Source organism: Furipterus horrens, unplaced genomic scaffold (genome assembly GCF_987537825.1).
Source record: "Furipterus horrens unplaced genomic scaffold, mFurHor1.1.pri manual_scaffold_2, whole genome shotgun sequence".
In the NCBI taxonomy this organism is placed as follows: domain Eukaryota; kingdom Metazoa; phylum Chordata; class Mammalia; order Chiroptera; family Furipteridae; genus Furipterus; species Furipterus horrens.
The window spans coordinates 172,390,393-172,413,403 of NW_028327172.1; the positions used below are offsets into that span (position 1 = coordinate 172,390,393).

At 36.2% G+C, this 23,011-nt stretch overlaps 1 protein-coding gene and 1 pseudogene across 1 annotated transcript in view; one reads left to right on the plus strand and one right to left on the minus strand.

Annotated features, from left to right (window-relative positions):
- ADAMTS3 (ADAM metallopeptidase with thrombospondin type 1 motif 3) overlaps positions 1-23,011 on the plus strand; it is a 236,137-nt gene that overhangs the window by 40,110 nt on the left and 173,016 nt on the right. The gene's annotated exons all lie outside the window — the stretch shown is intronic.
- LOC150019997 (U6 spliceosomal RNA) lies at positions 6,757-6,844 on the minus strand (annotated as a pseudogene).

A 23,011-nucleotide genomic window follows, 5' to 3' on the forward strand; every position in this document is an offset into this window, starting at 1 on the left:
TAAACTGGCATAACAGCTATAAAGGAAGGGGGAATTGTTTTATGAAATAGGTAACAAAGTCCTCTGACCTAAGCTAGGAGTAGGAAAGGTTCCCTGAGGAAATGGTACTTGAGATGACTTTTTAAGGATGAATAGGTGTTCCCTAGGTAAGGTTCTTGTTGAGCAACATTTTATGATTAAAGAGGACAAGGAGAACAGAGGGTAAGACTAGCAGGGTTGGCTGAGCTACAATTTGACTTCCAGAAGAAAATGAATCTGTCACTGTGGTCCTCCTGAGTGACCATAGATGTTTCATCATAATACTAATACTAGTTAAAATTTATGAGCACTGACTATAATGTGAGGCACAGACCTGTCCTTTAAGGGAATTATCTTAATCCTGACAACAGTTCCCATTTATGGATTAGAAATCCAGAGGAGTATCTTGTCCTGTGTTTTACACAAGACTCAATACCTGCTTTCAGAATCTGTGTTTTTGACTGTTCACAGAGGGCATTCCTAATATTTCAGATAGCTTGTGCCCCTTGAATTCAACCATAGACACATATATGAATCTCTATTTATAAATGTATTTCCTATCTATATACATATGTATAAAAAGGTGTATGTGTATATAGAATCGTCCATGTGAGTATATAGGTGTATGTATATATAATGTGTGTGTGTGTGTGTGTGTGTGTAATTAGTATATTTTGAGGCTGGAAATCAAATATAATAATTTGAAACCAAGCAATATAACTATGAAGAATTTGCCGGATGGGATAGATAGGTGAATACCAGTATTTAATAAACAGAACTGAGCTGTTTTCTATCAGATTTAGGTGCTTAACTGCAGCAGGTGAGTGAATTTCATTAGGGTAAGTGAAAATCTTCTGTCTGGCATTATCCTCTGTTACTAAAGCAGCTCATCTCCATCCACAGTCCCTGCTTATAGCTTTAAATAGCACACCCTAGACTCTCTCTGCCAACATTTCTCAAGACAGCTAGGGTTACCTTGGGGCCAGGGTTGCAGAGACAATGCCCCTGTGCTGTCTGAGTGAGGCCAGGGAAGGGGTTAGCTAATTGGCCAGCAGCCTGGCCACCAGTGCAGGGAAGAGATGTAGCAGTGCAGCAACCTCCTGCTTGGGGCAGAGCCCTGGGAGGCTGGTGCTGGCTAATCCCACCCTCTTCCTTTCTTCTGTAATACCTCGCTGGCCCCCTCCCACACTCCCCTCCAGGTACTCTCAGAGAAGAGTTTGATTTGTGCTATCCACAGGTACACAGGGATGAATTAAGGGATCATAAAGTTCCATCCCACTCCAGCTGATAGTTTTACCTGGAATTTCCACTCTTAAAACATGCAAATATCATACTTCTCTAGTTAGGAGTTTTTCGCTGAGGTCCAGTCACATTAGCAATTGAGCAAGCTTGCCCCTCGAAGGACACTGAAGAGCTGGAGAAAGGAGAGTTAAGGTGGACTGTGAACATGAAGCATACATCAGGACAGGTATGAAGAATCGGGCAATGCCTGGGAAACAGACCAGCAGGAAGGAGAGGAGGAAAAGAAAAAGGCTCCACATTTCCTGTTTGTCACAGTTTCACTTAATCCTCATCTTGACTTTGCCCATTTCTCTTTCTTTGGAGGGCGAGGCCCAAAGAAAATCAGCAGACTTATTCCTTAAGTTCCTTTAGGTGTCATTTCTATCAAGGTGATGAACTTACACACCAAGCAGCTTCTTGTCTGAGCTACCCTAACTGCCTCACTGGTCCTTTTATTTTTTTACTTCAGATGCCTCTCATAATTGGTGGGATTTCAAGAAGAAATTTGAGGACAGAATTTTTTCTCGGTTATATCGGGGTGGTGAAGCACTTCTTAGTAGACAGAATAGCTGGTCACTGCTTACTTCTGGGTCCCTTACTGAGCCACATGCTTATCTAGGACTGCCTAGCATGGAATAGTTCTCAGCGAAGTGGGATCTCTCTAATGAGAAGCATTCACTCTGACCATAGAGGAGTGGGGTCCTATGGCTCTGTTTTGACTCTCCATATAATGGAGTAGATACTGTGAGGACACCTAGTAGGGGCATATAAAGGTCTGTGTGTTCCCCCCAGGGTATTAGTCATAGTGCTATAGGGTCCTTGGCTGTTGTTGCATCATTCCCGTTGTTTTATGGATGAGGAAACTGATGCCCAGAGAAGCTGAGGGATGAAATCCATGGCAGACGTTTCTGATTATCAGAAAAGGAACTGTAACACAGGGTTCACAGCCCTGTGTCCAACATTTATCCTTTATAGCACCTGGTTCTGAATTCACAGGACTTTCTACTCAGTCCAATTCAGTATTTCCCTTCTCAGATTACTCAAATGCTTGTTTTGGCAATATGAAATTATAACCTATTTCAGAATTTTATTTGAACTGGCCTGCCCTCTGCCTACTTCTCTTGAAGCATAAGTTCTCATAAGCCAGTTAATGTCCTTCAGAAAAGATATATCAGACTAACACACACATTTTCTTTAATAACAATGAAGAGAGCATACTGGTTAAGAGCACAGACTCTGGAGTTAGTGGTATGACTCTTAGGTTCATCACCTACTAGGTGTAAAACCACTTTAAGTCTCATTTTCTCATTACTAAAATGGTGCTAATGAATAATAATTTAATAATAATAAAACCAGTTTCATAAGTTATTGTGAGCAATAAATAATCCATGTAAGCATTCAGTACAGGTCCTGGGACATAATAAATATTCAATAGAGATAATTGTTCTTTTTTGATATACTCAATTTTTTAGTTTATTAACTATATAGCATTGTGATTGCCTTGACTTTAAAAATCATAGGACATTGTCAACATGCACTTACCTAGTTTCCACAAACAGAACAGCATATCTCTGACAATTCTGAGAATCAGGTGTGTGTAAGTATCTGCATACCTTTCTGTCTTCATTCTTCCTACCCTCCTCCCTTCCCTTCCTTCTTCCTTCTCTCTCTCTCTCTCTCTCTCTCTCTCTCTCTCTCTCTCTCTCTGTCTCTGTCTCTGTCTCTCAGTCTCCCCCTTTTAATTACTTTTGAAAGGACTTGAGGAAATCTCATGTTAGGATGGTGACAGCTAAGTCATTTAAGGAAAGATTACAAAAAGACCAGGTGAAGAAAGCTAAAAGCAATATTTTCAAGCATATGAACTGAACAAGATTAAACACTTGGGAAATACAGATTGCTCTAAAGATTTGGGCAGTTAAAGCTTAAAAGGAAGTACATTAGGTTATACATTGTAGTTCCTGACAATGGAAAAACAAGATACGTCAAATCTTTAAAGGCAAGTTATTTTTCTCTCAATAGGACTAATATAACAATTATATACCCTTCTTATAGACTCAATAATCAAATCTTGATCAAGAAACTGTATTTGACAACTCAAGCTTGGCATTTACAAGTTACATTTTTATGTTATTTTTGTCTTTTAATATGACCTCATTATAATCTGGTTGTATGTTAAGAGATACTGTTCAGATTATGCATGGAGGCGATTCAATGTCAGAATGAGTCACTTTTGAGTGGGTTGCATATTGATATTTTCACTAATTTTTAAAACAGGCAATAGGGATGTCATACAATTATTTTGAAAATTGTTTTAAAGATTTCAATATTGATTCCTCACATTTAAAACCTAATTAAAAGTTAATATCGTCGGCAGCCGTCCATCTCGAGAGACAATGGTGTAGCTTCTTAAGAGTCTATCTGCACCACCGAGAATGGCCGTGCAGTCCGACTCGGGAGTGACACGGTATCTGTCTCCTCCCGTGTTAAATCGACATCTTGCGATGACGCTGGAGTGTCCTCTCTAGTGAAGCTGAAGCTACAGAGCCTGGGCAGGGTGATATGGAGGGTCTGCTGTTGCCCATGCAGCAGACCCCCCCTCTCCTCGCAGCTGAAGGGTCCAAGGGAAAGACGGAGTCAATACAGCTTGGCTTCAGGTGCGCCGCAGGAGTTGCCGGTGTTGACTACAACGTCAAACCGCCTTAGGGACTCCGGCTCCGGATTTTCTGTCGGGGTTTACTCCCTTAGCCTTTCCCCTGAAGAGGTATGCCGCAAGGCAGCGGAGGTTTTTTGGAGTCAGAGTTTTCCTTCTCTGATGTGCCCTGACACAGAGTTAATATAATATGTAGAATTTCTTCAGATATTACCTTACACAAGTTAGATAGTAATTTTTATATGAATTTGAAAGGCAGTTGCATATAATTTTACTGTTTGGTTTAATTTGTTTTCACTATACTGGAAAACAAAATGCTTGTAAAATATATAGGATAACATTGTTCTCAGGTGTTGTTTTTTTAATGTTGATTGTATAAACAAATAAGAACTGTAGAAACTGTACTTTTCAGGAAAATAGAAGGAATTATTACTCTGAACCTATGTTACCTTCATGAAGTTGTAAATAAATTGCCTTTAAATTTATTGGAAATAGAAAGTTTTTTCTTTAATGCATGCATCAGATATAGATTGAATGTACACTCTGTCTACATTTTTTCTTATTTAACTTTTACAATAGTCGAGTGTTTGCCCTTTGTTATATGCAAGATTATTGGGTTATGCTCAAAACTCCTATGAAATTTAAAAAATTAGGTCATTAAACTCAGGTATCATTATCCTTTCTCATTCATAGAACAGTCCTGTCTGAAAATAAGTAAGACTATATTATTATTTTTTAATCTGGTGGAGTTATGGTTGAGATTTTTATATTTTTAAGACTTAAAACAATCCTTTAAACCAATTTCTAGTGTTAGGAAACTAGCTCACTTTGCTATTTGCTCAGCCTTAGAGAGTTTGTTCTTTCTTTTTTTTAACTTTGAACTTAATGTTAACTTTTATAATGATTTTAACCTTTTAAAAATGTTTTAACATTTTTAACACAGTCAGAAATGAAGACTGTTCTTTTTTTATTGGTTATGATTCATTCCTATACGACTTTTCAAGAAAACTGTTAACATAATACATAGTGATGGAATACAGAAGAACCAGTGTGGAGGAGACTTAAATGTTCAATTTAATAAGTATAATCATTCTGTACTTATTCTAAAGTTAGTAATGAGAATGATCTAATTTCAGAGGATAAGTCTTTTCTTATCACAGTACTTGATATGAGTCACAGATTTAGTAGGTAACTTTGGTTCCCTCTCTGTTTCTGGCCACTGAGTCTCAACTAATCTTTGGTATTCTGTGAAAGTCTCCTTAACATTCCAGAGTTCTATCATCTCATGAGGGTTATAACCAGGACAATGTAGGAGGTGCTGCTCAATCTGTTCTAAGAGAGAGAGGAAATTTCATGGAATTAAAATGTAAGTTGAATGGAGGAAAACTAACTGGGTTAACTTTTGTGTAGTGACTTTGCAAACTGGACCAGGTGTTAAAAAGATCAGAATCTGTAGTGACTGTTGAGGATGAAGTTTGGCCCACCACACCTCCTTAGAAGGTCAGTGGTGGGAGGAAAGGTTTTCAGTCTTTTTTTCCAATCATAGATTTGTGTGTAGGAGAAAGGATGTACCATTTCCTCTTTGATTGTGAAATGTCCTTCCCATGGGGTCTTTTATTGTATTGGTTCCAGCAGTTTAACCTGCCATCTCACTTAAGCTTCCTTTCTATAGAGTCTCCCATGTTTTTACTTAAAATTTTTGAGTTTTCATTCCCTTTTGGTGAAAGGGACATTGAAGCTCTGTGTATTCGTGGGAAGATTTAGGGCCATCTCAAATAGAAATCTAGATAGTCTGACCTTATTTCAGAGATCTAGGTAGAGCAATGCTGTAGTTAATAACCTGGAAATTTGTTGAAAACAGTTTGTTTACTTACTGAAAGCATTCATTTGTATGTGATTACTATAGCTTGATTTTTCTGGTAACTACTCTTTATCATAATAATGGAGGTAGATAATGAAAAGCTACTATGAATAACTTCAATTTAAATAGAAAAGATTACTGACAAAAAGGACTTAACATAAACTGTAGGCAATGTGCAGTATTTTGGATATTGTTTGTATAATTTAAGAAATAGTCACTTTTGAGGATGTTTCTTTGTAGAATTTGTTCTGAAACAATTGCAAGTAAATCTAGCTTTCACAACAAGAATGATATAAACTAACATTTGTTGCATACTGATTCCATGCCAGAGACTCTGCTAAGTACTTTATGTGTACTATGTTATTTAATCCTAATAACAACCCTGGAAACTAGGTGCCAACTTCTTTTTGAAAATGATTTCAAAAGATACTTGCTATTTTAAGGGAATGTGAGTACTGGAAAAATAGAGAAGAGAGGTTGATTACTGTATAGACCTCGGCTTAAATAGTTAAGGCCTGCATTGTCATTCATAAAGATTATAAATATTTGGATTAATTTTGATATGTTGTTAAATAGTCATTAATTTTGACTATTTGTTAATTTTATCTTATTTTTCCATTAAGGGCTGATTTTGTGTCAGAAACTGTTAAATGTTTTGGTGAGGATATAGATTATTTAAACATGGGTGTTTGAGAGTTTACAGTAAAGTAAAGAACAGTGACTATGGTTTGAATCTGGGCAGAGGCACAGACAAATGTGGGACACAGCAGGAAGACTGACTGGGTAAACTCAGGAGAAACCTATTGCATGAAAATCTGATGAGCTTCCTGAGAGAGAGCTTGCCCCAGGGAAGAAGAATTCAGCTATTCTGAGCTTGACTTGGTCTTGGCCATTGCAGGGCAGAGCAATTCTGACCATGTGATTGTTGTTTTTTATGTTTTTCTTTTTAAATAAAGAACACTTCACAAATTTGCATGTCATCCTTGTGTAGGGACCATGTTAGTTTCTAATATATGTGCTGCCAAAATGAGCACTCTGTATTTTTCTATTGCTCTAGTTCTCAATAGATTTATGTCTGAGCCACATGGAAGTATAGGAGGACATCTAAATAAAAACTACAGTGAGAGAAGCTTTGTTTGTGAGTATATGGGGAGCATGCCTTGAAGTTTCCTGGAAATTTATCTGGACCTAGGAATGATATCAACAGGTCCAAGAGTTGGTGGCATTTAAATTAGACCCATCTGTGCCCATAGGTGGGTAAGATCTGACAACATAGGGGTTATAAAAATAACTGTTGTACCAATGAAAATGAGAGAAAGAGAAAGAGAGAGAAGGGCAGGGGAGGGGAGAGGAGGGAGAGGAGGGGAGAGAAGAAGTGAGGAGAGGAGAGAAAAGAGAAGGGAGAAGGGAGAAAAAGAATGGGATGGATGGAAGGAGAGAGAGGGTTGGACATGCAAAGGAAAGAATGATGACTCCAATCCTGGAGCCCAAGGCAGACTTCAGAGACTAGAGTCTTAAAGAATATTTAATATTTAAGCATACAGAGATCAGGAAGAGAGAGAATGCCAGTCCGTGTGGAGGAAGATATAAAAATAAAAACATGGACATGGCAAGTATGGGAAAGGGAGGAGGATAGTGAAAACTAGTTGGCTTCATCAGAGAACATGTAGAGAGCTGCTGAGTGGTAATATGAACAAGAGTGTTCTGGTTGGAATTATACTCAAGAAGGTTAAGGAAATAGGTTACATGGTGGGGAGTGAAACAAGTGGAGGGGAAGTGGTGGAGCAATTTAGAGGCTACTGCAGTAGGTACAATACAGCAATCCAATGCAGTACAATGCAACGCTAGGAACAATTAGAAACTAGAGAAGTAGCTGTGGACAGAGTGAAAAGGAAGAGATTATGTAACATTATTGAGTGGGATTCCTACAACTTGGCATCTGGTATGGATGGAGAGGGAAGAGATTTTGGGATGACCGGGAAATATGGAAAACAGAACAGAAGAAAAACATTTGATAAATTCTCTCTAAGACACATTGGATGTGAATTGCCAATAGGATGTGCAGATAGAGATGTTTACCAAAGAGCAAGGAGTTGTGGGAACTCTGGAGAGATACATGGCCAGGTAGAGAAATTTGGAATATGTGGGCATAAAGGGAGTAACTGAGGCTGGGACAGTGGATAGAGTTGAGGATGTCTAGATGGGACAACTGAAATTTGAACAGCAGCTATAGGGATTCCCCAAGAACCCTTTGCCCCCTCCCCATATTCAGAGAATACATATATTTAGGGAGCAAGAAGAATAGGAGAGCCAGAGGAAGAGACAGAAAGAGATAGCTGAACAAAAGAAAGGAAACACAAGAGTAGGAAGTTTATAGAAACAAAAGGATTTAAAGTTTAGGGTCAAATTTAAATTGGAAAAATAATTACATTACACAATCCTTTTTGTTTGAAGTGTTCTTGTTAACTGAAGTTATGTCAAAATAGTATTCCTAAGAAGAAATTCTTATAGAATCTATTCAAGTACTGGTATCATGAAGTTATATTTGTTCATGGTTGAATCAGCTAGATGATATTTCAAAGTTTCTCTCTTAAAATGTAAAATAGTTCCCCTTACTCTTTTGAGTCTCATGTCAGAAAATCATTTAAATTCTTTTTGACTCATCTTCCCCATGTTAAATATGACCATACTCTGTTTTCTACAGTGCCTTGAAATATATCTTAGCAAAATAAAATAAAGATAACTGAGATTTTCTGTCCAGTAATTATTTGTGGAAGATTTTAACCATTAACTTTTTTAACCCTCCCATTCAGTCTGCTTATAAGCTTCTTCAGAACCCTTACTATAAATGTCATTGCTGATGTACAGATTAAGAGCTAACACCCCAAGTAGGAGTGATAGAGAGGATATTTGGAGAATGAGTGGTAGTATGTCTTTATAGGGGAACTTTCATATTTTACTTTATAGACTGACTTTTGTATATTTTATAATGTGCATGTGTTTGTTTATTGCAGTGTGTAGGTGTTCTTTTTGAATTGGGATTATTATGCATGGTCAATGATATTGTGCATCTCCATGATTTTGTGTTTGTTATTTGTGTACACACTAAGCTAAATATCACATGCTTGATGTGAATAGGGGCATATACAACTTTAAGAGATCAGCATAAATGCAAGGGCATTTATTTATGTTACCCATGTAGATGAGCAATAAAGTGTTTAACATGCTAGTCAAAAGAGACAGGAGTGTACTTAACTTTGTATTGAACATTAACAACAAAGAGAGACATCAAGTCCTCAGGTAGAAAATGGGCTGAGTGTCTGTGGAAAGTTTCTTGTTAGGCTAGTAGGATGAATGAAAGAGTGGCTCTTAACTTTCTATTAATCTGAAAGGATTTCATGGATGAAGTGATAGAATTTTTGTAGTGGTTTAAGTGGTCATTGAGAAATAGTACCCTATAAATAGTAGATCTAAACAAGGTGTGTTCTCAGCATATCCCAGCCTTAGTTGGGTGTTTTAGTTGTTGTCAAGAGAAATAGTATTGGCTAACATGAGGAAAAATGGAATGCACTGGAAGTATTTTAGGTGACTCACAAAAATGGAAGGAAAAGCTAAACAGCCAACCTTCAGAAGTACTGGAAACAGGACAGCAAAGAACTCCGTCGAACTCCTTTTTCTGGGAGACTGAAATAGTCAGGTTCCAACCATCACCATCATGTATGGTCTTTGTCTAGACGCAAATGCCCAGGAATGAGATTCCAATGAGGTCATCTTGCATTGGGCCACCCTTTGAAAGAAAACATGGTAATTCAACTACATAGATAGACTGTGGAGGGGTTGGTCTCATAGGAAGAGTGAGGTATGGTTAACACAGATGCAAAAAGAGGTGCTGGATAGGCAAACACAAGAGTCTTGCCATAATACTTATGGTGCTTTGCAGTTCTCGTAAAAAAAGAAAGGGGGGGGGGGGCTTGAGTGGTCTCAGAAACTAAATGTTGATTTATATACACTTATATATACAGATAGACACACCTACACATACATGTTTTATATACTGCTTTTGAATTATTTCTGCCACTATTTCCCTTCATTCACTACTCTTGTGGTTGATACACTGAGTAACACATTACACACTGCCTCTCTTCCCTCAAAGAACAAATTTAAAGATATATACAAAGCCTCTAAAGATACATTATTATAGAATGTAATATAATACAAGTACTGAAGTCAGCTTAATATGGGAAGTCACTTTTTGGTTGATAATGAAGACATTTTATTTTTTTAGGCAAAGAAGTGTTTCCACATTTTGTTTGAGTAGAATTTACATTGACTTACATGAATATTCTTATCTGCCAGTAGGAAGAGATTCTCCTGCTGAAATAAACTTTTCCTTCTGGTATACTGTTTGACTTGTGGCTGAGAACTTGATTTACTATTAAAAATATGTACAGTACTGTCACCAGAAATCTAGAGCTCACCACTTACATTTGTGAATAGGTTGTTTGAGATAGATTCTCATTTTACTTTATAATGGGAAAAAACTTCTCACTGTAGTTCATATGCTATAGAAAAAAGAAAAAAAAAATATCTTCCAAGGTCATTTATACAAACCTTTCAGGTTCCAGATCTGCGATTCTCAAACTTCGTTTGTCATGAGTCTCACCTGGGGTGACTGCTGAAAATACAGACATCTGGCAGGTTGACTTCCAGGGGCTGGATTTAGTTGGTGTGGTGGGGGCTCAGGATTCTAGTCTTATCATATAGCCCAGATGATTATGATGCAAGTTGTCTGTGGACCACATTCTGGAAAATTCTGCTCTAGAGGATTTTATATTACTTTCTCAATAGTATCAAATAAGTAAATATTATGTATAATTTGTTCAAAGATTTGGAATTGAACTGTTTGAAGATTGAACATTCAGATCATTTACTGATAAATCACCCTTCTCCTAAAGTGGTTAGAATTGTTATTAATGAAAATATTCAGAAGTGAATGAGAAAGGAAAGTTTGTGAGCAAATTCTGTATTCTCAACTAACATCTTTGTTCCAGATGCATCTCATATATTAATAACACTATTTTTGTTAAGAGAGCCTTTCAGGGTGAGTTTAGAATGTTCCTTTTTCCTTGTTTGTTTTTGAAACAAGCCAGTGTTCTCTGATAAGTATAGTATAGCAGGTGCACCAAGACTGTAGTTTCATCCTATATTTCTTTGAAAGCTGTATCTCATGTATGTACATTTTTTTCCTGAAAACAGTTTTTTTAAAGATTTTCTAGTAAACACCCTTTTATTACATATATTTTTTCTCAAAATAAGATGGTTTGATATGTGCTGTCATTTTTTTTAATTAACCGCAAGTGGAGCTAACACAGTCATTGATATTGTAGGAATGATTTTAATTGTCAAAGACACTGTGCATTGCATAAAAGGTTGTGGGGAGCAGTTAGACCAGGATGGAGCACAGCAATCAGAAACTTGAGTGTTTCCTTTTAAGTGAAATTATTAATATTGTTTCGGAATATACTGGTCAGCTCTATAACACAAAGGACATATTTTACTACATGTAATATGGAAAAAATTGGTTACATACTCCTTTTAGTTTTGCTCGAACAGCCATCTGCAGAAGCATCCATATGTAAAAAAAGAGAGGCTGGACAATGAAGGGCCACACAGCTGACAGCTGCATTTGATAAATTACTGTAGCTTTTGAAAATCTCAAGCAGGAAAAGCAGATCTAATCATTTTTAAAAATAATATAGTTGATAAAATGTCCTCTATGCACAATGGCTTGACTTTAGTGATGTGAATTCAGCAATAAGTTTTTAAAAATTTTTAAAACGTTTTTTATTGTATTTCTTCCATTACCATTTATCCTGCTTATACCCCCTCCCCACCCCACAATCACCACACTGTTGTCCATGTCCATGAGTCCTTATTCCTTTTTCCTCAATTCCTCCACCTTCTAAACTCCCTCTCCCATAGCTGTCATCCTGCTCTCTATCTATGCGCCTGTCTCTATTTTCCTTGTTAGTTCAGTTCGGTCATTAGATCCCACATTTGAATGAAATCATATAGTATTCATCTTTCTTTGACTGGCTTATTCCACTTAGCATAATGATTTCCAGGTCCAACCTAACTGTTGCAAAGGGTAACATTTTCTTCTTTTTTATGGCCAAGTAGAATTCCATTATGTGGAACCTTTCTCACTGTTTAATAGTGTCCTCTTAAAAAGTTCAATGGAATTAAAAGCATATCACCCACAGGAAAACTACCTACCTCTGACACTAAGCAATATTGGTCTTGGTGGGCTGAAACAGCTAAGCTCGATCATGGCTGTAGCAGGGGTGATAGTGGGAATGAAAGACACTTTTATATACATACATTGTGTAGAGGGTTGCTTATAATGATTATTATCCAACAGCCAACAAGCATTCTACAGATTGTGAAGGTTGGACGGGATCAGGCTGATGCTCGCCATCTCTATGAGCTTGAAGAAAGGTGAGATCTGAATGCCATGGTCATGACAATCCACAAGATGGAGTTATTATATGGTGGTAAAACATTTCCAACATGAACACTTGTGGGAACAATGCTGCTTTCTTTCAGCAAGATGAAATCCAAAGTAAGAACATTTGGTTTATTACATTAAAAAAATAAGACTAGAAAACCATGCAATAGCTACTGCTTTGATGACCACTTTGTCATTCCAGATTTTATTGACTGATTTTACCAAGACTGTATGTTGAAAATTTCCTCTGTAAGATTAAATATACTTTTTTAAAAATTTCATGTTTGTAGGAGATACAACTGGATCTTTGGAAATCGAATGAATTTCTCTTTACAAAACTATAACTCATATCAAAAGATTAAATGAAAGCAATGAAAAAAAGGTTTCCCATTATATTCATCTTCTACTTCTGACACTTAGCATAATGAGTCACACATAGTAGGTGCATAATATATTTGTAGGTAAACAAGATTGCGCACATGAGAAAAGTAGAACAAAAATAGTGCTATATTGAAATAATGTGCTTAGTTGTCTCCATGCAAAATATTTACTATTTAGTGGTGTTCCTTCTTTTTTCTCTTTACCATGCTGAAATATATATTCCAAGAAAAAATCCTTTCCTCAAATTGGCTGGCAGCACATCTTACGGATATGGGGTTTTTAGGGAGTTCTTTTTTTTCTGCAGGTAGTTAAGAAACAATTGAACTGAAATGAGCAGGTGTGATTGGATGCTTTTTTAAGTATTTGTTTTGGACCTGTAGTTATTGAATCATGTGTTGTGTCCTTGACTGTGTATTTCTTCAAAAGTAAGGACATTAAACCAAATAACTGACATAACTTCCCTTCTCTTTTTCCCCTCTTTTTAACAAAAGGAAGCAAATGTCACCTGCATTGTTTTTAGACATGTAGTTAAAAATATGTGAAGTGTAAGCTTATTAATAATGTGTACATAGGTTTTTCAGTTTGAATATTAAGAAACTAATTGTGTAACTTTTCTGGATCTATAGAAATTTATGGAATCATATATAAAGTACATAACATTTGGACAGTTATTTATATTTTCCTCTACTTTGATGTGGCCAAGAAATTAGATAAGGGCAAAGGTTTTTACAAATCAAGATTTATAAATGCATCAGAATTGTTATTGATTATAGTGCTTATTTGAATTACTAAACTCTTTTAGCAGAATAGAGTTCTTTACTAATTAATATATACCAAGTTTGTTCTGTTCTGTGCTTTTCTGCATATAGAATCTGGCTTTATACTGATATGCTTTGGTATATAAGGAAAAGAGAAAGGTATTATTAATAAGAGTCACTGCCTGATACAAGTTTTGTTCACTCATATAAATCTGGAACCAAAAGTGATGGTTAGAGACTGATGTAACTGAATATCTATGTATATTGCCTGGAGAAAACAGACAGAGATAAGCATGTGTCTTATTTAGATGTAGCTATCAAAATTTTGCCATGGCTGGTGTGGCTCAGTGGATTGAGTGCCAGCCTGCAAACCAAAGGGTCACCGGTTCAATTCCCAGTCAGGGCACATGCCTGGATTGTGGGCCAGGTCTCCAGCTGGGGGTACTTGACAGGCAAGCACACATTAATGTTTCTCTCCCTCTCTTTGTCCTTCCCTTCCCCTCTGTCTAAAAATGAATAAATAAAATATTTAAAAATTGTTTGCTTTTCTGGTTGGTCCTGTGACTCTCCCTTACTCTCCTCTAGTGAGTTGTTTTTGGCACCAAGCCACCTCTTAACAAGGTCACTGATTCTTTTGATGGAACGAAATTACTTGTTGCAAATTTTCAAGGACATATTTTAGCATAGGCATCCTTTTTTCCTTCTGAAAGGAAAAAAATCCATGTTAGCTTTTTTTCTTCCTTGATTGTCTTATGTTTATTTTTCTAAACATTAAGCCAATATAATCTATTAATGTATATATTTACAATAAGTCATGTTTTCTATGAAAAAGGTAATGATCTAAGAGTTGACATATCTTTTATAAATAAAAAGTAAAGGCTCTAGACTAACATCTGGCATAAAGTAGGCATTTTGCTTCTCCTCTTGTGACTCTGGGAAAATTTCAGACCTTCAGTATCTTTTTAAAAATAATTCTCATTTGTAAAATATTAAGTGATGAATATAGATGTGATCTCTAAAATCAGTTCTTACATTCAGGTAAGGATGAACACAGTTTTCATTAAATCAGACCAACAGACAATTGATAGCTTATCAAGCATTTATTATTTACAAGTCTCTGTTTTGCCTTCCCACTTTTTAAAACTCAGAACGCTAGAGGGAGAAGAAGGAAGTAATCGAGCAGGTGAGAAGTGAAGAGCATCAGAGAGTAGTGGCGAAGTATTCCATCCAAGCTGGCGTACCAGCTGTTTTAAGTAGTGTATTGATCATCGAATGCCTAGATTCTTCCTTCAAATTATGAACTGGACACTCTTTGTTCTTAAACACTTTCTTCCATCTGGCAAATCAGTCTGTTTTGGAGAAAAGATATTTTTGGTATCAATAATTTGTCTATTTTAAATTTTGATTTTACTAGCTCTTGGTCCTTTTTATGCACTCTGAAAAATACTTGTTCAAAGCCCTAAGTTTATTAGCATGGGAGGGCTCTTGTTTCAGAGACTTGATGGAGACCTACGTTGTCAGCTTTCTCTGTGAAATAAACATAGAACCTGTGGTTCAAAAACTTTTATTGCAAGTGGAAGCCAGAAAGGCCTCTCTGTACTGAACTAAACAGAGATATAAGTAAAGTGTATGAACATCAAAATGACCATGATGGTGGAGATAGGTATTGGGTTTTGAAATGAATTAGAACTGGATGAAGTCTGGCTCTGTGATCTAGAAACTTCGTTACAATGGGAAAGTTTAATTGATTTCTGTAGGTCATAGTTTCCTCATTTATAAAGTAGGAATAATATACAATAGGGGATTTTCAGTCTGGCTCACACTAAGATAACATGTGTAAGTCTCTTACTACTCACAGTGCTTTCATGAAAGTAGATACATGGTTGTTATTTTTGTTAGAAGTTTAGAAGATATTAAAATGTGTAAATATGGTTAGGATCAGCAGATATATCTCAGGAGAGAGAAGAAAATAAATCAGAGATTGGAAATTAAAGTAACTTTAAGAAATGGAATAGTGGGAAGAGAACTGATAGAAAGATATTCCTTAAATGACTTTATTTTGAACATATTTTCTCAGTGACCTTTAAAAACTCAGTAACCTGTTAAACTAGAACAACAACAAAAAAAAAATAACACCAAAACTTGAAGTTGATACAGACAAACTTACATACATTTTGTATTAGAATGCATGTAAGTTTGATTTATTATCTGTTTTTAATGATATACTCAAAATTTTTAAATTAATATCAGATCTGAAATCACTACTTGATAATTCAATTCTAGCCTGAACTATAAAAAACTTTAGCTTAAGCTGATTTTGAATGACTCACTCTGATTAATACATCTGTAGCCATTCAAGAAATGGAATAACAGAGTTGGAAACACAACATGCAAGAGCAGTATATTGGACTATGTGGAGAAACTTAGGAAGATTGAATTTCTTTAAACTACAGATCTTGTTCCCCAGTTTTAGTATTTGTTGTCATGAAAATAATTACAAACCCACATGCCTGAGGCTTAATGAAAACCTGGTGGCTGCAGAAATAATCAGATGTATAACATGCTACATTTCTCTTTTTTAACCCATTTCATCTAATTTAACATTTCACACAGTATTTTCAAAATTTTTTGAGCACACCAAACTCATGCAGATGCTCAGCTTTTACAATTTTTGTCATGTGGGAAGTAAAAGAAGGATACATAATTGAAAGGGTTGCCATTTATAATCAAGCATTTTTCAAGCCGAAGGGAAATTTTAGAGCATTATACTTTTAGAAATCTACTTTCAAGAGAGGTCTATACCACCATGGAACTGCCTTATAACTTGAGTATATTTTAGGTGCCCACCTTTCATCTAGGCTGTAATGATGAAAATAGCAACAACCCTCACCACCACTCTTGGTACACTTCCTACCAGGCTGCCTATCTTCACAATGGGGATCACTCCTAGTTTTCCCAATGGGAAGCTGTGGGTGTTGCAGAGTCACTGTGCGTAGCATGGAGGTGGGGGTCAACCCCATTTATGCTAAGGTGAGCATAGAAATCCAAGGGAATTGAATTTTCCTGGCCTCATCTCTGGTTTAGAGAAGGAATGTAGAGCAGACATGATGACTCGACTGTAACTCCATATGTGCCTTAATGAGATTCAGATACATTCATCCTTTTGTTCTCTTGTTGTGCTTTAAACCTATTCAGGCTATACTGTGGTAGGACACAGATGGTCAGACTTCTGAGTTTTGAAAAGATAAAGGTGGTTGTTTGTTTAATGAATGATATTGAAAATTATATAAATTTAAAAGACTGAAAAAGGAGGCCCATAGCTTTCAGGCTATCACTTGAAGAATTTCACACAGGAGAGAAACTAGGATAGTACCCTTGTATGTAAAACATGCACTATACTTTAGTGTTAAGTTTTAAAATATTTCTTTCTTTCTTTCTTTCTTTCTTTCTTTTTTTTTTTTTTTTTTTTTGCTTGGCTTTTTCACACATTACTGTAATTCTAATGTGTTTGAGGGGGGACAGTAGGATTGGGGTCAACTGAATGGGGAAGAGGGGAAGGAGTCAAGGTTATTTTGAAACAGGAATGTGGCAAATAAATGCTATCTTTTTGAAATTCGGGTTCTTATTGTTTGTCCCCCCTAACTTTGTTCAAATCATTCTATTTCCTTGCAGTGAGGATGGATATTAGGGCAGTGCAAACCTCTCTGAGAACCAATATTAGTAACAGATTTGTTCTCCACCTGACACCAGGGTAGGCCAAGTGTGTTCTATATCTACCTTGGAGACAAGTGAAGAGAGTGATGTGCTTCTTGAATTCATTAAGGAACTGTTATTCTTCTGGGAAGAAGAAAATAAAAGAGGGAGGCACTTCCCATAAACAGAAATGAAGCTAAAACATTTATTTGAAGATTTATCACTGCTCTAACCAAAATGATAATATTTAGTTTAGCTATAGAACTTTGAATGATATTCATCAAGCTATAACTCAGATACATTGAAATGGATGAATTTAAGGTGAACTATTTGATAAATTCTGATAGTTGTATAGTCATGTAGCCATCATCACAATCATGGTCAAGAAAAGGGTCCCTCATGTGCCTTTGTCAAGCTCCTTTCTCTGCTACCCATGAAACCACTGATCAGCTTTCTTTCATGATACTTTTGTCCCTTGTAGAATTTTATACAAATGAAATCATACAGTATGTGTTTTGTATGTGTGTGTATGTGGCTCCTTTCAGTTACCATAGTTCTTTTAAGATTTAGCCATTTAATATCAAATCCATAATTTGTGTATTTTTATTACAGAATACTATTCCACTGTATGGGTACACCAAAATTTGTTTATTCTTTCACCAGTCGAAAGACACTTGAATTCTTTTAATTTTTTGGCTATTACAAATAAAGGTGTTATGAACATTAGGAAGAAAGTCTTTGTGTGGACAGGTTTACGTTTCATTTCTGTAAATATTTAGAAGTAGAATTGCCTGATCATATAATAAATGTATGTTTAACTTTAAAATAAACTGTCCAACCATTTTATGAACTGACTTCATTTTTCACTGTTCATAGCAAAGTGAGTTTCAATTCTTCCATATCATTACCAGTATTAGGTAATGTCAATCTTAATTTTAGCTATTGTTATGAGTGTGGAGGGGTGTCTCATTAAGGTTTTATTTTCATTGCTGTAATGACTGGTGGCTTTGAGGATTTTTTTCCTTGTGATCATGTCATTCATTATGACATCCATTATGTCTTTTGTGAGGTGACTGTGCAAATCTTTTGCTGACTTGTTAAAAAAAAAGATTGTCTTCTTGAGTTTAAGAATTATTTATATTTTCTGGATATAAATACTGTATTTTCTTCTGTCTGTGACTATTCTTTTTATTTTCTTAATTTTCTTAAGAGGAAGTTGTTTTCATTTTGTAGTCTAGTTTGATACTTTCTTTTATATTCATGTTCTTTACGTCTAATTTAAGAAATTTTTGAAAAACTCAAAATGAGTTGTTTCCTAGAAATTATGTTGTGTTAGTGTTTATATTTAATCTACTCTATTTGGACAGATATCCCACTTTATTAATTTTCAAAATTGTCTTAGCTATCTTAGTTCTTTTGCCTTTCTGTATACATTTTAGCGTAAACTTATCTATACGTATGAAAAATCTTGCTTGGACTTTGATAGAAATTGTATTATACTTGTATAAAAATTGGAGGAGAATTGACATCTTTACTATGTTGAACTTTCAATCCATGATCACATTATATATTTCCATTTATTTAGATATTGATTTATTTCATTAGCATTGTGTAGTTTTCAGCATATAAGTCCTGTAAATGTGTTTGGGGATTTATACATACAATTTCATTTTTTCCTGAGTGTTTTATAATTTTAGTGTTCACATGTTTATTGCTCACATTAAAATATAATTTATTTTTGCATGTGTATCGCGTATCATGCTACCTTGCTAGACTTACCTCATAGACTTAGTTCTATGAGGGTTTTTATTGTCGTTTAATTTGGGGGGAGGGTATTTTCTAAATAGAAAACCATATCATTTGGAATTAGGGTTAGTTTTATTTCTTTTTGATCTACATGTCTTTTCTGTCCTCTTTTTTTGGAACATTAAATAAAGAGTTCTGAAAATAGACATCTTTGCCTTTTCCCACTCTTAAAGGGAAAGCTTTGAATCTTTTACCATTAAGTAAGTTATTTTTAGGGATTTTTTTTTAACATGTGACAATATTTTTTTTTAATTTTTATTTATTTATTTATTTATTTATTTATTTATTTATTTATTTTGGTTTTTCAATTATAGTTGTCCCATTTTTCCCCCGTTGCTCCCCCCCACCCAGCCCACCCCTTCTCCCACAATCATATCCCTCCCTGTTGTCCATGTTCCATGAGTCATTTATACTCCTTCCTTGACTAGACCCTTCCCTTACTTATCCCCCTTCTCTCCCTCCCCCCTCCCCCCTATTGACTACTGTTCTACTCTTTTTCCTATTTAGTTCATTTGTTTGAGCTGTTCTTTAGTTTCCTGTTTTAGGTGATATCATATGGTATTTTGCTTTCTTTGCCTGACTTATTTCACTAAGCTTAATTCTCTCTAGTTCCATCCATGTTGTCTCAAATGGCAGGAGTTCCTTCTTTCTTTCTGCTACATAGTATTCCATTGTGTAAATGTACCACAGTTTTTTGATCCACTCATCTACAGATGGGCATTTAGGCTGTTTCCAGCACTTAGCTATTGTAAACAGGGCTGCTATGAACATAGGGGTGCATAAGTTTTTTTGAATTAGGGTTTTAGGATTTTTCGGGTATAATTCTAGCAGTGAAATTGCTGGTTCAAAAGGCAGTTCCATTTTTAGTTTTTTGAGGTAATTCCATACTGTTTTCCATAGTGGCTGCCAAACCAGCATTGCAAGAGATGTTAAAGGGAATGTTCTAAGAAAAAGGAAGAGAAAAAAAAAAAAAAGAGTAGAGGAACAGAGGTACAAAGGGAAATGAATAAATACATGTCAATAATAACCTTAAATGTAAATGGATTAAATGCTCCAATTAAAAGACATAGGGTAATGGAATGGATAAGAAAACAGGACCCACATATTTGCTGTCTACAAGAAACACACCTCAAAACAAAAGATTTAGGACTTCCGGCCAAGATGGAGGCTTAGACGGACACGCTCGGTCTCCCTCTACAGCTAGAGAAGAATACAACTACTTCAAAACAAAAGATAACTAGAAATTCCAGAAAATAAAGCTACACGGAAGCCCAACGTATGAAGTTATAAACCAGCAGCGCCCTTTGGGCAGGTAGGAAGAGCGAAAGTGGGTGATGCTGTTTGCGGTCGCACCAGGGACAGCGGCAGGGAGAACAATCCCAGCAGCAGGGAGAACAATCCCAGCTGCAGTCAAACCCCGGCAGCTCGCAACCCCAACGCTGGGGAAAGCAGCCGCCACATCGCCTTGAACAGTGAGGCCCAGGGGGGCGGGAGGATGGATCCCGGTCTCCTAGCGGAATAACTGTGTGAATCCATCTTGGACCCCCGCCCACACACAAACCTCCACAGGGCTGCGAAATAGGTTGCGGAACGGTGCTGGTCGCTGGGTCGTGACGAGTACACAGGCACTGCCCCCTATAGCCGGCCCAAGAAAACAAAACGCATTTGTCAAAATGAGGCAGACAACTATAGAAATCCCGGTGGCGCAGCTCACCAGGCAACAGATGAGGAATCTGACAGATGAACAAATAAGAAACCTGTCAGAGGCTCAGTTCAGGGCCATTGTTATCAGGTGGCTTACAGAATTAACAAAAGATCTGGAAAAAGATGAGAAAGAAGCGAAAAACACTCATAACGAAAGGAACAAAACCACATACGAGACAGATTGTGAGGAAAAAAAAATCCAGAGTTCATTTCAACAAACCAGAATATAGAGAAGGAACGGGAAGCAACGATGAGAGGATCAGAAACCTCTGGGACAGCTATAAAAGGCCCAACATAAGAATCATTGGCTTGCCAGAGAGCGAAGAAGATGAACTAGAACTTGAAAAATTGAGTGAAAATATAATAAAGGAGAACTTCCCAAACTTGGGGAAGGAAATAGACTTACAGGTCCAGGAAGCACAGAGAATTCCAAAAAAACTGGACCCAGGGAGAACCACTCCAAGACACATTATAATCAAAATGTCAAAAATTAAAGATAAAGAGAGAATCTTAAAAGCAGCAAGAGAGAAGAAAAGAATCATGTACAAAGGGGTCCCAAATAGACTATCAGCTGACTTCTCAAGGGAGACCCTACAGGCAAGAAGGGACTGGCAAGAAATATTCAAAGTAATGAAAAGCAAAAACCTACAACCACGAATACTCTATCCAGCGAAATTGTCATTCAGAATAGAAGGGCAAAGAAAGTGTTTCCAGGACAAAATAAAACTGAAAGAGTTCATTAGATCCAAACCACTGTTATATGAGATGTTAAAGGGACTGGTTTAGAAAAAGGAGGATCAAAACTATGAAATCTAAAATGAAAACTGCATCACAAGAAACAACAGAAACTAGGGAATTGAAACAAAGGCAAACTAAACAGGCAACGAGAGTGGAAAAAGAACTATAGGTACGGGGAACATATTGGGGGGAGGTCAACAGGGAGGGGGAATGGGGAGAGGGAGGGAGATGATATAGGAATTAAGGATCATGGTAGGAGGGAATGGAATAGACAGAGAGAGGTTGAGAAGAACTATATGCACAACTAATGGACATGGTCTAAAAGGGGGGGACAACTGGAGGGAGGGGGGCCACAAGGTGGAGGGGAGCAGAGGGAAAGGAAATTGGCACAAATGTAATATTATAATCAATAAAACACATTAAAAAAAAGATTTACATAGACTGAAAGTAAAGGGATATAAAAAAATATTCCAAGCAAACGGACCTGAAAAAAAAGCTGGGGTAGCAGTCCTCATATCAGACAAAACGGATTTCAAAGCAAGGGCAATAAAAAGAGACAAAGAAGGTCATTTCATAATACTTAAAGGAACAATCCATCAAGAAGATATAACACTGATAAACATATATTCACCCAACATAGGAGCACCCAAATACATAAAGCAAATACTAGAAGACCACAAGAAGGGTATTAACAACAACACACTCATAGTAGGGGACTTCAACACACGATTATCAACAACAGACAGATCATCGAAGCAAAGAAACACCAAGGATATACAGGCATTGAACAACACACTAAACCACATGGACTTAACTGATATATATAGAACTTTTCACCCCAAAGAAGCAAAATATACATTCTTTTCAAATGCACATGGGACATTTTCAAAGATAGACCACATGATAGGACACAAAACAAACCTCAACAAATTCAAGAAAATTGAAATCATATCAAGCATCTTTTCAGACCACAATGCCTTGAAACTAAAAATCAACCTCAGAGAAAAAAATCAAAGACACCCAAACTCATGGAGAATGAATAACACGCTATTAAATAATGAATGGGTTAACAATGACATCAAAGAAGAAATCAAGAAATTTCTGGAAACTAATGATAATGAACACACAACAGCCCAAAACCTATGGGACACAACAAAAGCAGTCCTAAGAGGGAAGTTTATTTGTAGGTTTTTTGAAGGTGCTCTTTTTCAAGTTGAGGACATTCCATTCTATTTCTATTTTTCTGATAATTTTTCTCATAAATGGATGTTGAGGTTTGTCAGATGATTTTTCTGCATCAATTGATAATATCATGTAACTTTTCTTTTTTAATCTGTTGATGTGGTATATTGCATTGCTTGATTGATTTTCATATATGAACCAGCCTTACATCCCTACAATATATCTTATTTGGTCATGTTGTATAATTCTTTATATTGTTATATTGTTGAATTCTGTTTGCTATATTTGTTCAGGATTTTTGTATCAGTATTCATAAGGGATACTGATATAGAGTTTTTAAGTTCTTTAATGTTTTTGTCTGTTTTTTCTATCATGACAATATTAGCTTTTTAAAATGGATTGTTAAGTGTTCCTTTCTCTTCTATTTTCTG